Source organism: Saimiri boliviensis, chromosome 14 (assembly GCF_048565385.1).
Source record: "Saimiri boliviensis isolate mSaiBol1 chromosome 14, mSaiBol1.pri, whole genome shotgun sequence".
Taxonomy (NCBI): domain Eukaryota; kingdom Metazoa; phylum Chordata; class Mammalia; order Primates; family Cebidae; genus Saimiri; species Saimiri boliviensis.
In genome coordinates, this window is record NC_133462.1 from 92,057,382 (window position 1) to 92,071,898 (window position 14,517).

The 14,517-nt window shown below is 47.7% G+C and overlaps 1 protein-coding gene across 2 annotated transcripts in view; it reads left to right on the forward strand.

Annotated features, from left to right (window-relative positions):
- KIF26B (kinesin family member 26B) overlaps positions 1 to 14,517 on the forward strand; it is a 526,146-nt gene that overhangs the window by 90,280 nt on the left and 421,349 nt on the right. The window contains exon 1 of one of the 2 annotated variants that reach the window (XM_074385662.1): positions 1 to 14,517. This exon is cut by the window's right edge and continues 17,303 nt beyond it. The exons of the other annotated variant lie outside the window; for it this stretch is intronic. The gene's annotated coding sequence lies outside the window, so the exon portion shown is untranslated. 2 annotated transcript variants of the gene reach the window in all.

Here is a 14,517-nt window from a genome sequence, read left to right on the forward strand (position 1 = left end):
GAGATTTTTCAAATGTTAAATGATTCTTATTTTATTTGCATCAAAGATGCTTTAGTTATTATTATTATTTTAAAATATATTGATGGATTTGACCTGCTGACATTTCATTTGGAAGTATCACATCTGTGTTGGCTAGCAGCGAATGTGGCTTAGAATTTTCTTTTCATGTACTCTCTTCATCTAGTTTGGTTTCAGAGTTACATTCGCTTCGGCAAGTAAGTTGGGGTATGTTTCCTCTTCTGCTCTCTGAAGAGTTTATATAAGATTGGATTGATACAATTTGGTGGGATTTGCCTCTAAAGCCATTTGGGGGTGACTCATGTGTCAATTTTTAACTACTAACTTAATTTTAAAAAATGGTAATAGGACTTTTCAGTTTTTCTATCTATAAATTATATGCAGAGTAAAATAGTTTTTTTGATTTTACTCTATGTAGACTTTTAAGTCCTGCTTTTTTTCTTTAACACGATGGGCATTTTCTGCATCATGAAATATTTGCTGTGATGACCTTTAAAGCATGTACGTTAGCAGCTGTTTTTCTTTCTTTTCTTTGAGATGGGGTCTCACTCTGTCACCAGGCTGGAGTGCAATGTCGTGATCTCGGCTCACTGCAAACTCTGACTCCCGGGTTCAAGTGATTCTCTTGCCTCAGCCTCCCAAGTAGCTGGGATTACAGGAATGCATCACCACGCCCAGCTAATTTTTTGTACTTTCAGTAGAGATGGGGTTTCGCCATGTTGCCCAGGATGGTTTCAATCTCCTGACCTAGTGATCCGCCTGCCTCAGCCTTCCAAAGTGCTGGGATTATAGGCGTGAGCCACTGTGCCTGGCCTCTAGCATTCTTTTTTTTTCCAATGAACTTTATTTCTAGAATGTCATCAGGTTGCCTATGTACCTTGGATAGGGTGGCATGATTAGCAGTGCTAGGCACATGGTGGACATAGAGTGATTTCTGCTGGACAGTGTACCCAGAACTACTCAGGCGTTGTAACTTTCCAGAGCAAAAAGTTGGAGTTTCCTTGTTTCACAGGGTGAGGGTAAAGGCAGTTCTATGAAAATTAACAAAGGGGGTCAGGGAGGAGGGCTTTCCTTTTTGCTAAAGGAAAAACAACACATTCTTTCTGAGTGATGATTTATTTTTGAAAGGCGTCCCGCCTGAACTGCTGAGCTCAGATGTTTGGGTCTGAGCCGTTTCTATTGAGAGACATTTGTAGCGGTTCCCAGAAGTGCATGTAAGAATGCAAGGTCTTAGTTCTGGGGGAAGAGTGACCTGGGGAGGAAATATGTTTTCCCCTTTTGTTGATCTCAGTCACATGCTGTGACATAGCGTGTAAGTTTTTGAGGAGCTGTTCTGATGCCCCACACGGGGCCAGCGTCCTTTGCTGCCAGTGTGTTCCAAGACTGCTGTACACGGGGGGCTGTGGAGGTGGCTGCCCTACTGTAGGCTTTTGCTATGCCTGTTTCAGGTTTGGAATTGTAGACCTTTTAGGAGTATGCCTTATGACATAGCAAATTCCATTTTATTAACAAAAGCAAACTCTATTTTTACCTTAAAAGTCTGAAAACACTCCTTCTGCTGTGGTTTCAAAGTTCATGTGTTGGCAACTTCATCCTCAGTAATAGTGTTAAGAGGTGGGACGGTTAAGAGGTGATTAGGTCATGAGGAGCCACCCTCAGGAATGAATTAATGCCATTATCTTGGGAATGGGTTCCTGATAAAAGGGTGAGGCAAGCCTTCTTTTGCTCTCTCTTGCTCATGTGATGCCCTTTACATGTTAGGACACAGCAGGAAAGTCCTTACCAGATGTTGGCACCTTGATCTTGGACCTTCTTGTCTCCAGAACTGTGAAGAAATAAGTTTTTGCTCTTTATAAATTATCCAGTCCAAGGCATGGTGTTATAGCCGCACAACATGGGCTAAGACGAGCTCTAGCCCAAACCAGTTGAGTGTCCAGCTTCACTGCAGCCAGGGGCCTTTGGAGGAGACATCCCTGAAAACGTATGTTGAGATTCCTGATTGGAGCTGTGTGAAATCAGAACGTGGTCAGATTGTGAGTTTTCCTCTGAGAGAGCCCTCCCTGATTGTCACACGCTGCTTCTCAGAAGCACTTTGTACACCATGTCATCTGCATGGTTTTGCTTGGTGCACGTACACAGCCCCTTGCGACCCACTGCCCACACGTGAGCTGCCCCAGTGGCTTCGTCAGGGGAGACGCAGAAGGCATGCTGCCAGGCTCTCTTACAAAGAGCAGATTGTCTTCTTTTGAGACGTTCCTGTTCTGAGAGTTAAAACAAACTCTTGCAGGCAGAAGCATCCTATAGATGCAAAGTCTCACATAAAACCCGTTAAAGAAAATCTAGGGACATGGAAATTCCTTTTTTCCCTTTAACAGGATGGTGCCATTCACGTGTTCTTCTTACTGTTTTGCCCACAGAGTGGCTGGTGCTTCTTTGGTTTCACAGAACCCATTTCTTCGTGGTACTTAATGTTAGTAAGTGGCTGAAATGCTTCTGTGAGAAGTAGAAATGGGGAAGCATGAAGGATTAAATGCGTCCCTTACAGTCACTGGAAGGCTTTCCTTTCCTTTTACTGGTTTCTGCCTGTGGCGTTCCGTGGCATGACCTCCCTCCTTCCTGCCTGCCTTGTGCTGGGGAGGATGGGGACAGGGGTCTGCCCTTCTCAGTTGTGTGGGGACGGGGGTCTGCCCTTCTCAGTTGCGTGACTTTGAACAAGCTCTTTGACCTCTTAGGGTCTTAGATTTCTCGTCTGTAAAATCTAAGAGCCTTCTCTTCAGATGGCCGGTGAATGTAGGTCACCACCGCTGCAGACCAGGAATATGGCTTACATTTTGCAATTTGACACACTGTCCTGATGTGACTGTGTGTAACCTGGGTCCATGACACGTACTAGCCGCGGACAAGAAGCTGATGTCCACATCGTCTCAGGGCACTTAGAGGCCGATGTCGAATGTTAGATTTAGACGGGACCTTTGCCATCCGGAGTCCGACAGTCCTTTGTCCAGATGGGGAAGCTGAGGCCAAGGTTAGCTCTGGAGGGCTGCGGTGCTGAGGTCCCTGGTCCTTGCCCCTGGCCAGCGCATTTCAGCCTTTCCCCGTTAGAGCCCTTGGTTGGAGTTGGTCGACTTTTCGCGAGACCCAGGTGGGTATCAACCAACAGTAGTAACATTCTGAGCTTCCCCCCCTCTCAAGGAAGGTGTTCTAAAGCAAACCTGAGATTCTAATTCAGGCCACCACGGGAATGAGTCACGGTGGGACATCCTCAGGACAGCCCCCTCCCGTTGGAATTCAGGCGCAACTGACCAGCATTAGCATTAAAACAGAGACTTACTGACAAAGCAGACTCTCTGTAGCAATGAGATACCAATTTGGCAGACAGCAGGCCCTGAAAGAAATGCAAGTATTTTGCCTCAAAATGTATTTCTCTGACATATTTTGAAATGGCCCTGCAAAGCTGTCTCTTGTGTGGAAAATCTACATTCTGTAGAGAATTCCCTTCCCCTTGCCACGTCTTTTTCCTGATCCAGGAGAGAATGAACTAAGAGTCTGGTACCTTTTGAAGTCTGCTAAGAAACATTTACCATCTATTCTCTCCCAAGCCTGCTACCTGTGGCTTCATCTACATAAGAAGATGGTTTCCATCACCTCTTATCTTAGACACCCCTTAACACAGACAGTCTTTAGATAAACTCAACCAATTGCAAATCAGAAAATGTTTGAATCCATCCACGACCAAGAACCCCTCAGCAACCCTTGAGTTGCCCTGCCTTTCCAGATCAAACCAATGTATGTCTTACATGTATTGATGGATGTCTTGTGTTTCCCTAAAATGTGTAAAACCAAGTGATAGCCCAGCCGCTTCTGGCATGTGTTCCCTGCATCTCCTGGGGCTGCATTTCAGGCCATAGTCACTCATATTTGGCTCCGAATAAATCTCTTCAAATATTTTACAGAGTTTGACTCCTTTTGTTTACATGGGAGTGACAATTACATCTCCTGGCCCCAGGGAATACATGGGTGGCCATCTGAAATGTCATCTCATCTCACTTCTCAATTAGTGGGAAGAGACCGGAGCACTTTTTCTCCACTGTCCCTAAATCCTTGTCTCTAATCGGGACCCATTGTGTGAAAAGTTTTGCTCTACAGCAGCTTGGAGGAAGGTTGGATGTGAGAAATAGGCTTCCCACCAAAGCCCTGTGCTGTCCAGAAACCCCACAGTAGCCCTTGCTTAGATGGCAGAGGATGGGGATAGATATCTATGATCAAGGAAGTTGGTCAGGCCAGATATGGTGGCTCACGCCTGTAATCCCAGCCCTTTGGGAGGCCGAGGTGAGCAAATCACTTGAGGCCAGGAGATCAAGGCTGGCCTGGCCAACATGGTGAAACCCCATCTTTACTAAAAATACAAAAATTAGCCAGGTGTGGTGGTGCGTGCCTGTAATCCCAGCTACTGGAGAGGCTGAGGGAGGAGAATTGCTTGAGGCAGAAGTTGCAGTGAGCTGAGATGGAGCCACTGCACTCCAGCCTGGGCAACAGAGTGAGACTCTGTCTTAAAAAAAAAAAAAAAAAGAATGTTGGCCAGAGGCTTCTCTAACTTTACACGGTCTCGGGTGGGGAGCTGGCAGCAGCTCCCGCCTGGGGGTCCCAGGGAGCTTGACGTGGCCGCTGTTCTAGACAGTCCTGAGTTCCTCGTGGCCTTGTTTTCACTGTCACTTCCTCTTCCTCGTCACCACCTACGGTGTTGATGGCACTAACTGTACATGAAGCTCCGGCCTCCAGAGCTGTAAGACAGATGCCCGCCCCCAGGAGGGGCCTCCGTCCCACTGAGAGGCAGGTCTGACACAGAAAACACAACCGCACTGGGGGTCTGGGGCCCGGTCAAACGTGAACTTCGGGCACCGGAGCGCGTGCGGGAGGAGCCCGGGCCCCCGGGACCCGACGCAGGAGCCCCTCCTGCCTTGCCCTGCTCGCCAGGCTTCCTAACAGTGCTGCTGGTATTGGAGCAGGATCAAAGCTCATTCCTTGCTAAGCTGCAAAAATGAGCAGGTAAACAAGTGGGATCCATAAAACAGAGACTAAAATGAAAGTTTGTCTTACTGTGATTAGCAACTGGCCCCTTTCCAAATTCCACCTGCTCTGCGCGGAGCTGTGTGTCTCATTCCAAGTGTCTTCTCACAGCGTCTGACCCCGGGCTGGGGTCACAGTACCTTGGGGTTTGCCAAGGACAACAGCAGCGAGGGGCTGCAGGAGCGCAGCGCAGGGCGGCGTGAGGGCGGAGCGCGCGCGGCCCGCGGCGGGTGAGGCGTGACTGCGAGGCAGAGGCGGAGGGGGCGGCTGCTGCCCACCGTGATCTGCCGGGTGACTCAACCCGTCTCTGCTCCGGCATCCCCTGCGTGAGCCCATTTAGCGCCTGGCACGCGGGTCGGCCTCCGGCATGGAGACTAAAAGCAACGCTACGTGCAAATCCCAGGTGCCCTCGTGTCACGCAGCAGCTGCGTGTCGAGCCTACCTGGGAGGTGCTTAGACCTCAAGCTGTACCCCTAGCTGGGTGGGTTTGGGCAGTTACACAGGGTCCTGACTGCACTCTGCTATCACTGAAAGAAGCAGCATTGGAATGGATGATTTCTTTTCTTTTCTTTTCTTTTTTCTGAGATGGAGTTTCGCTCTTGCTGCCCAGGCTGGAGTGCAGTGGCACAATCTTGGCTCACCACAGCCTTTGCCTCCTGGGCTCAAGTGATTCTCCTGCTTCAGCCTCCCAAGTAGCTGGGATTACAGGCATGCATCACCACACCCAGCTAATTTTGTATTTTTAGTAGAGACAGAGTTTCTCCATGTTGGTCAGGCTGGTCTCGAACTCCCAGTCTCAGGTGATCCACCCGCCTGAGCCTCCCAGAGTGCTGAGGATTATAGGCACGGGCCACTGCCCCGGCCTGGAAGGGGTGATTTCTTCAAGTCTCTCACTTCTCAGTTCTTCTGTTCTCGCCCAGCTTGTTGGAGCATAGACCCCGCAGTGCCTGCCTAGGTGGTGTGGATTGAGGAATAGAGAAAGAGTAATCATGGCCTCAACTGCCTTACCTCCCTGGCCTCCGCGGGCTTCCACCACATCCCTTCCCACTGGACGGTGAGGGCTGAGGCTCCATCACTGAAATGCACACGCGACCAGGCAGGGTTGTGAGGGCCAGTTCAATGAGCACAAATACCCTCATCAGATCAGTTGTCATGATTCTAGAGAATAAGGCCCAAGGAAGTGAGCACCCTGAGCCTAAACAGCGGATTGAATACTGGGCCTGGTTGTGCCTGGTCACTAAAAGCAACCTTCACCTCCTGAGAGCCTGCTCATCAACCTCCTATGAGGTTCAGAAGCATCCCGGATGTTGAAGATAATAAATGGACAGGGTGAGCTTGGCCAGGCAGGGTGTCTCATGCCTGCAATCCCAGTACTTTGGGAGGTCAAGGTGGGCAGATTGCTTGAGCTCAGGAGTTCAAGACCAGCCTGCAACACATGGCAAAACCCTGTCTCTGCAAAAAAAAAAAAAAAAAAAAAAAAAAAAAGAAATTTAGCCAGATGTGGTGGCATGCACCTGTAGTCCCAGCTTCTTGGGAGGCCAAGGTGGCAGGACTGCTTAAGCCCAGGAGGTCAAGGCTGCAGTGAGCTCAGATTGTACCACTGCACTCCAGCATCGGTGACAGCATGAGGTCCTGTCTTTAAAATGAAAAGGGAGGTGAGCTTTTCTCTACTGCGTTTTCTTGAAGTGCGGCACAACTGAGGTGCAGCGTAGTGGGAGAGGATGCTGCTTATTTCTGAGAGGTGCAAGGATGTACCTCTGGCTGCTTTTTTGGTGGGATGGGGGTGGAGAAGACGAGCCAGGCAAGGAGAGGAGGTGACAGACCCTGGCCGAGTTGACGGTGAGGAGCTGCCGTCTTCTGTGTGCTCTCTGGCCGCCCTCCCTCCATTTCCTGTGGGCTCCATTAGAATCAGGAAACGGTGCTGGTCAGTCTGCAAGGATGCGACGTTCTTGAGCCTTTCTGTCACTGAAGAGCACAGTGGAACCGAGGCCAGTGCGGAGCTGAGACGTGGAGAGCAGCCCGCGCCCGCCGCAGGTGCCTGGCGCCTTATCCCAGCCTCGCTGTTAACTTCCTGGGAGGCTCGAGGCTGGTCACTTTCCTTGTCCGGGATTCACGTACCCATAAGAAGAGAAGTGAGTCTGCTGGACTCTCTCTGGGGAACTGGAGGGAATAAGCAAGAAGAACACTTTGACATTGATCATCAGAACACGTTTAATACGTGCATCTCAGTGAGGCCTACAGGACTTTCAGCTTTGGAGCCATGGGTACGGGTTTGCGCTCAGTCCTCACACCACCCGGTGGAATTTCCTTCCTTTGACTGGCAGGAAGAGGGAAGTTCTTCTCACACATCTGTTACCTTCTGCCAAGTGTAAATGTCATGCTGGCATCTGTGTCTTAATTGTATTGGCATTCCTTGTCCTGGGCCTGGGTGGGGCGGGTGCTCAACCTACCCAGATAGAACCAAGCTCCTGACTGCAGACACACATCAGTACAGTCAAGGACTTCAGCCGCGGGGTCTTCGTTATTTAGTTATTGATTCGATAGCCTTGTCTTTTAGCCTAGGACTCTGAACACAGCTCTCTGTAGATGCTTCTTGATTGATTAGCCAACAGATGCGGTCGCAGATGTCAATGCCTGCTTTACTTTACTTTCTGTTCTTTTCCCTCTTTCTTTTTCTTTCTTTCTCTCTTTCTCTCTCTCTCCTCTCTCTCTCTCCCTCTTTCTGTCTCTCTTTCTCTGTGCAGATGCTTACTGATGAGTGGCTGACAGATGCAGTCACAGATGTCAACCCTTGCCTGCCTGCCTTCCCTCCCTCCTTCTTTCTTTCTCTCTCTTTTTCCTTTCTTTTCCTTTCCTTTCTTTTCTTTTTTTTTCTCCCTCTCTCTGTCTGTCTCTTTCTGTGTCTCTCTTTTTTGTAACAGGGTCTAGCTGTGAGGCCCAGGCTAGAATGCAACGGTGTGACCATAGCTTACTGCAACTGCCGCCTCCTGGCTCCAGTGATCCTCCCACCTCAGCCTTCCTAGTAGTTGGGACTACAGGCATGTGCCACCATGCCTGGCTAACTTTTGTGTTTTTTGTAGAGACGGTGTTTTACCATGTGCCCAGGCTGGTCTCAGACTCCTGGGCTCAAGCAATCTACTCACCCTGGCCCCTCAAGGTGCTGGGATCACAGATGTGAGCCACCGTGCCCGGCTCAACCGTTTCACAGGCAAAAGTCCAAAATCTGGGAGCTACTGATGACCTCTGGATCCAACGTGAGATTTATTTCTCTCTGCAGCAGGTTGCCTCCTGCCCTTTGGGTCACTGATACGCGTCGTCGACATTTTCCAAATATCCCGCCTGCGCCAGGGCATGACACTCACCGAGGAGGGCACATTGTGGCCTTGGATTTCCATGCGGACAGACAGACTGGGCACGTCTCCCTGCTTGTCTTTGGAGAGCTTGTTTTTCTCATGTGATATATACATGAAATGCACAGGAATCATTGTACCGGACACGGGAGATGGCGAAGAAAAGTCCAGGGGCTGCTCATTTTGATTACCTGTAATTTTGCTTTGCATAGTTTTTTTCTTTTGAGTTAGAGTTTCACTGTTGTTGCCCAGGCTGGAGTACAATGGTGCGATCTCAGCTCACCGCAACCTCCGCCTCCCGGGTTCAAGTGATTCTCCTGCCTCAGCCTCCCGAGTAGCTGGGGTTACAGGCATGCTGCCACCACACCCGGCTAATTTTGTATTTTTAGTAGAGACGGTGTTTCTCCACGTTGGTCAGGCTGGTCTTGAACTCCTGACCTCAGGTGATCCTCCCGTCTTGGCCTCCAAAAATGCTGGGATTGTAGCCACCGCGCCTGGTTGCAATATTATATTCTTGGTGAGAGCTCCTTCCTCCTTGCTGACTTTTAAGAGAGATTAGAAGACACAGAGTGGGTCTTCTGAACATCTGCCTGTGTGTCACGTTTTAATTTCTTTTCCACGTAGACTCTCCAGTGAGGGAGTGAGTCCCTACTGGGAGACTCGAGTCTTTCTCTGGAAGTAGAATGGAATTTTTAGAAGGACGAAAGACAGGTGTTCATTTCACAGAGCAGGATGGTCTATTCACATGCGACCTCAACACCAGTGACGTTGCACCTGGTGTTTAGGGTTTAGGTAGGGAGAGAACTTCATCCTCATGAGTTCGTCCGTGTGTATGTGAAAGCCCTTCGAAGCATGTCTTCCTCGTTCTTGTTACTGTCGTCCTTGGATTCGGTGATTCACGGCAGGCTGCAGTCAGGGAGCGTCATGACAAGCCAGCTTCAGAAGCCTGCCCCAGACCCACAGCTCACTGCTTTTAGAGCCCCAGTGGAGAAACATCCGTAGGGAGGTGGGTCCGTCGTTAGCCGTGAAGGGCGGATTGCTGACGTCCTCTGCCTGTGCTCCTTCTTCCAGGCTGTTCATTTCTCTGGACCTCTGTGTTTCTTTACCCAGGGGTTCACATCCTGGTTGCTTGTTCCCCGCTGAAGGGAAGGCAGAGGGCTTGCATCTGAAGTCACGCCTCGTTCGTAGCCGCTGGTATCGAGCTCTAGGTTTGGGCTCTTGGCGGTTCGGTGCCTCCCTCCTCACACGAGAGTCCTCACGTTAGCACGGTTGATGAAGTGACACGCTCCAGCGAGCGGTTCGCAGGCATCCGTCGTGAAGTTTTCCAGGAGCTATGCAGGCAGACACATCTCACCGACACGGCCTGAATGCTTAGTGTGCGCCGGGAGGGCACCGGGGAGAGATGAAAGGCAGCATCTGCTGTGGACTTCATTTGCATCCTGCCCTCAGGACTCAGGCTAATTGATCCAGGAGCTTATAGCCATCGGCTTCCTAGACCCCTTCAGAGACACGGGACTTACCAGACCCGTTTCTCCAAAAAAGGTAAGCATCGTGGAGGATTCCCTTCCTAGAGTCAAGCATCCGTCATTTCACTAGGGTGGGCGGTTCCCCAAAAATGTATTTTGACAAGAGGACAAGCACAGTTAGTTAACAGACATCAAGATGCGAGATGGCTGGCTGGCTGATCGGAGGAGCTGACAGGTTCTTTTGTGGTCTTGCGGTCCCAGTCTGCCTGTCTGCTGAGCTTTCTCACGCGGAGCCGTCTCCCCCGGGAGCCTCTGCAGTCTTTTCCAGTATGTAGATGATTCAGCTCACAGATGGCAGCTTCTAAGTTATTATGCCATTGATTAAAGAATTGTTAAGGCAGACTTATTTCTCTAAATACAAACACATGCAAAGCTGACAGTCTGACCAAAACCTGGCTAGACACAATGGTGTATTGTTTCTCTATTCAAAATGTGCTCCGTGATAGACTTCGGTTCTAAAACAGCGGTGCCTGGCCTGTGGATCACGGTGTCTATCACCAAAGAATTCTAAGCTCTTTAAAAAGACATTTTAAAGATAAATGACATTTTAAAAAGATACGTAGTCTCTTGCGTTTTTTTTTCCCCTTCTTCTATCTTCAGCAACATCCTAAATGTGACAATGTATGTAAAACACTGCTGCGTAGAGTGATTGTTCCCTGACGCTGAGTATTGTCTTTATTGTGTCTCTCGTAGATGGGTTTGTAGTTAAACAGACATCGTTCTCGCCTCACATGACTGCGTCTTTGTTTTCTTTTTTGGGCAAACAGAGAACTGGAGTTTATTGTGATCTCTTCACTGTTAACGCTGTTTGTTTTTTTTTTTTGAGACAGAGTTTCGCTCTTGTTGCCCAGGCTGGAGTGCAATGGCGCGATCTCGGCTCACCGCAACCTCCGCCTCCTGGGTTCAGGCAATTCTCCTGCCTCAGCCTCCTGAGTAGTTGGGATTACAGGCACGCGCCACCATGCCCAGCTAATTTTTTGTATTTTTAGTAGAGACGGGGTTTCACCAGGTTGACCAGGATGGTCTCGATCTCTCGACCTTGTGATCCACCCGACTCGACCTCCCAAAGTGCTGGGATTACAGGCTTGAGCCACCGTGCCCGGCCTCTGTTAACGCTATTTGTTATCCAAAGAAAATGGAAGCTTTTGGTCTCAGTGTCATGCCAACTTGTTCTAGATTTTTTTAAAAAAAGCCCTAATTCCAGCCTGGCCAATATGGTGAAACCCTGTCTCTACTAAAAATACGCAAATTGGCTGGGCATGGTGGCGTGTGCCTATATTCCCAGCTAGTTGGGAGGCTGAGGCAGGAGGATTTCTTGAACCCAGGAGGCGGAGGTTGCAACGAGCCGAGATCATGCCACTGCGCTCCAGCCTGGGTGTGACAGAGTGAGACTCCATTTAAAAAAACAAAAGCCCTATTGAACCTTGTACACTGTGGGTGGGAATGTAAATACAATCACTATGCAGAACAGTTTGTAGGTTCCTCAAAAAACTAAAAATAGAGCTACCGTGTGATCCAGGAATCCCACTGCTGGGCGTATGCCCAAAAGAAAGGACTTGGTATATGGAAGAGACGTCTGCACTCCTGTGCTCGCTGCAGCAGTGCTCACAATAGCTAAGATTTGGAAGCAGCGTTCATCAACACATAAACGGATAAAGAAAATGGGGTACTTACATGCAATGAAATACTCTTCAGCCGTGAAGAAGAATGCGATCCAGTCATTTGTCACGAGGTGGGTGGAACCAGAGCTTATTGTGTTCAGTGAAATAAGTCAGGCACAGAAAGACAAACATTGCATGTTCTCACTCATTTAGGCAGAATCAAATTGAACTCACAGACACAGAGAGTAGAAGGGTGGTTACAAGAGGCGGGGAAGGGAGTGGGAGCTGCGGGAAGGTGAGGGTGGCTAACGGGCCCCTGAAAATGGGAAGAATCATTAGGACCTACTATTTCATAGCACAGCAGGGCGAGTATAGTCAATGATGGCTAAGTTCACACTTAGAAATACTCAGAGAGTGGGATTGGACTGCTTGTATCTCAAAGGATAAATGCTTGAGGGGACGGATACCCTATTCTTCATGATGTGCTTATTTCACGTTGCATGCCTGTATCTAAACATCTTATGGACCCCATAAATATATTCATCTACTATGTGCTCACAAGCATGAAAAATAAAACCATTAAAAAAAAATCCCGTTGCTATTCATAGATATCTTTTTCCCCCACATACAAATAAATTATTAGTTTAACAAGAGGGGTTGTTAAAGTTTTTGAATACAAAACCACTATCAAAAATTAGATTGTATTTATTTATATCACTGACAGTTTGAAAATAGAAAAGTATCCAGGAATAAATCTAACAAAAAATGCATAAAAACTCCTATGGAGAAGTTTATAAAATTTTTAAAAGGCATTAAGAATTGTAAATAAGCTGGGCACGGTGGCTCTCGCCTGTAACCCCAGCACTTTGGGAGGCTGAGGCGGGCGGATCATGGGCTGGTTCGATACTAGCATGGCCAACATGGCGAAACTCTGTCTCTACTAAAAATAGAAAAATTAGCAGGGCATGGTGGTGCATGCCTGTAATCCCAGCCACTCTGGAGGCTGAGGCAGGAGAATCGCTTGAACCCGGGAGGCGGAGGTTGCAGTGAGCTGAGATCACGCATTGCACTCCAGCCTGGGTGACTAGAGTGAGACCCTGTCTCGCAAAAAAAGAGACTCCATCTCAAAAAAAAAAAATTCTAAATAAATGGAGAGCAAGCATCCTGCCATGTTTATGATGGCTGACTCAACGTTGTAAAATGTCAGTTCCACAAAGTGATGTAAACACTCAGTGCAATTTCCACCACAGTTACCATCCTCCCGTGTTTGATAGGATGACTCAAGATTGTAAAATGCCAGTTCTCCACCAACTGGTGTGAAGATTCGGTGCAATTCCCGTCACAGTTACGTCTGGATTTTTGGGGGAGAGGGATTTGATATGCTTATTCTCAAATTTCTTTGAAAGTTGAGAAATACAAAGAGACTTATTATGAAGCAATAAATAGTTATGACACTGTGGTGTTAACACCGGGCGAAACAGACCAGTGGAATGAGTAGGGAGCTAGAGATAGACCTCTATGTAAGGAAACTTGGTTATGCCAGATAAACATGTGGATACGTGGGAAAAGGAAGGATTATTCAATAAATAGTGCTGAGACAACTTAAAAATCTTATTTTCAAGAGGTTTCAATAAAGGTCCTCATGTATCCCGTAAGCAAAAAATTAATTAATAGACCAAGGGCGTAAATGTGAAAAGCAAATTCTAAACAGTTTAGGAAAGAATATAGGAAGATATTTTTATGACTGGTGTAGAGAATGACTTTTTTTTTTTTTTTTTTTTTTTTTAAAGCCGGGTCTTACTCTGTCACGCAAGCTCAAGTGTAGTGGCATGATCAGGGCTAACTGCAGCCTTGACCTCCCAGGCTCAAGTGGTCCTTCCAAGTGATCCTCCCACCTTAACTGGGACTGAGACTAGCTGAGACTACAGGCGCACACCACCACACCTGGCTAATTTCTTTTGTATTTTATGTAGAGATGGTGTTTTGCCACGTTGCTTAAGCCAGTTTCAAACTCCTGAGCTCAAGCTATCTGCCTGCCTTAGTCTCCTAAAGTGCTGGGATTACAGGCATAAGCCACCCCACCCAGCCCAGGAATGGCTTTTTAAAGCATAAGCAAAGAGCATAAAACATGAATTAAGGATAGCTAAATTTGACTGTATTAAAGAATATCAATTTATCAAAAGTCACCATAAAGTAAAAGAGACCCACAAACTTAGAGAAGTTATTTGCAATATATATAACTGAAAAAAGATTAGTATTCACAGTGTATAAAGAACTATTAAAAATAAATAAGAAAAAAAGACAGTCAAAAGAAAATGGGCAAAGGACTTGAACAGGCATTTTAGAGAAAATAGGAATAGACAGTAAACCTATGTAACGGTTCCGATTCCTCAGAATTTAGGAACCCCAAATTAAAGCCATAATGATATAACATTTGATACCACCCCGATTGGTGAAGATATGAGTCTGATAATATCAAGTGCTGACGAGGGATGTTGATCCGTGGACATTCTCAGACACAGCTGGCAGAACTATACGTTGGCACAACTTTGGAAAGCAATTTATTCTCACCTCTCTTACCAAGTACTAGGCACACAGTTCTGCCACTCCACTCCGAGGAACAGACCCTGGTGGAAAGAGAATACGCTTTGGAGTCAGTCCAGGATTTGAATCCGTGTTTCACCATTTTCTAATTGCGTGCCCTTGAGCCTGTGACTTTCTCAGTTCCCTTATCTGTATAGTGAGAGAATGTTGTGTTTAGTGACTGAAAATTCATGGCACATGGTAAACCTCACTAAATGCTCACACACACTACACACACACCACACACATACCACGCACCACACACACACACCACACACACCATACCACACACACACCACACACACCATACCACACACACACCACACACACCACACACACACACTACATACACCACACACACACCACACACAC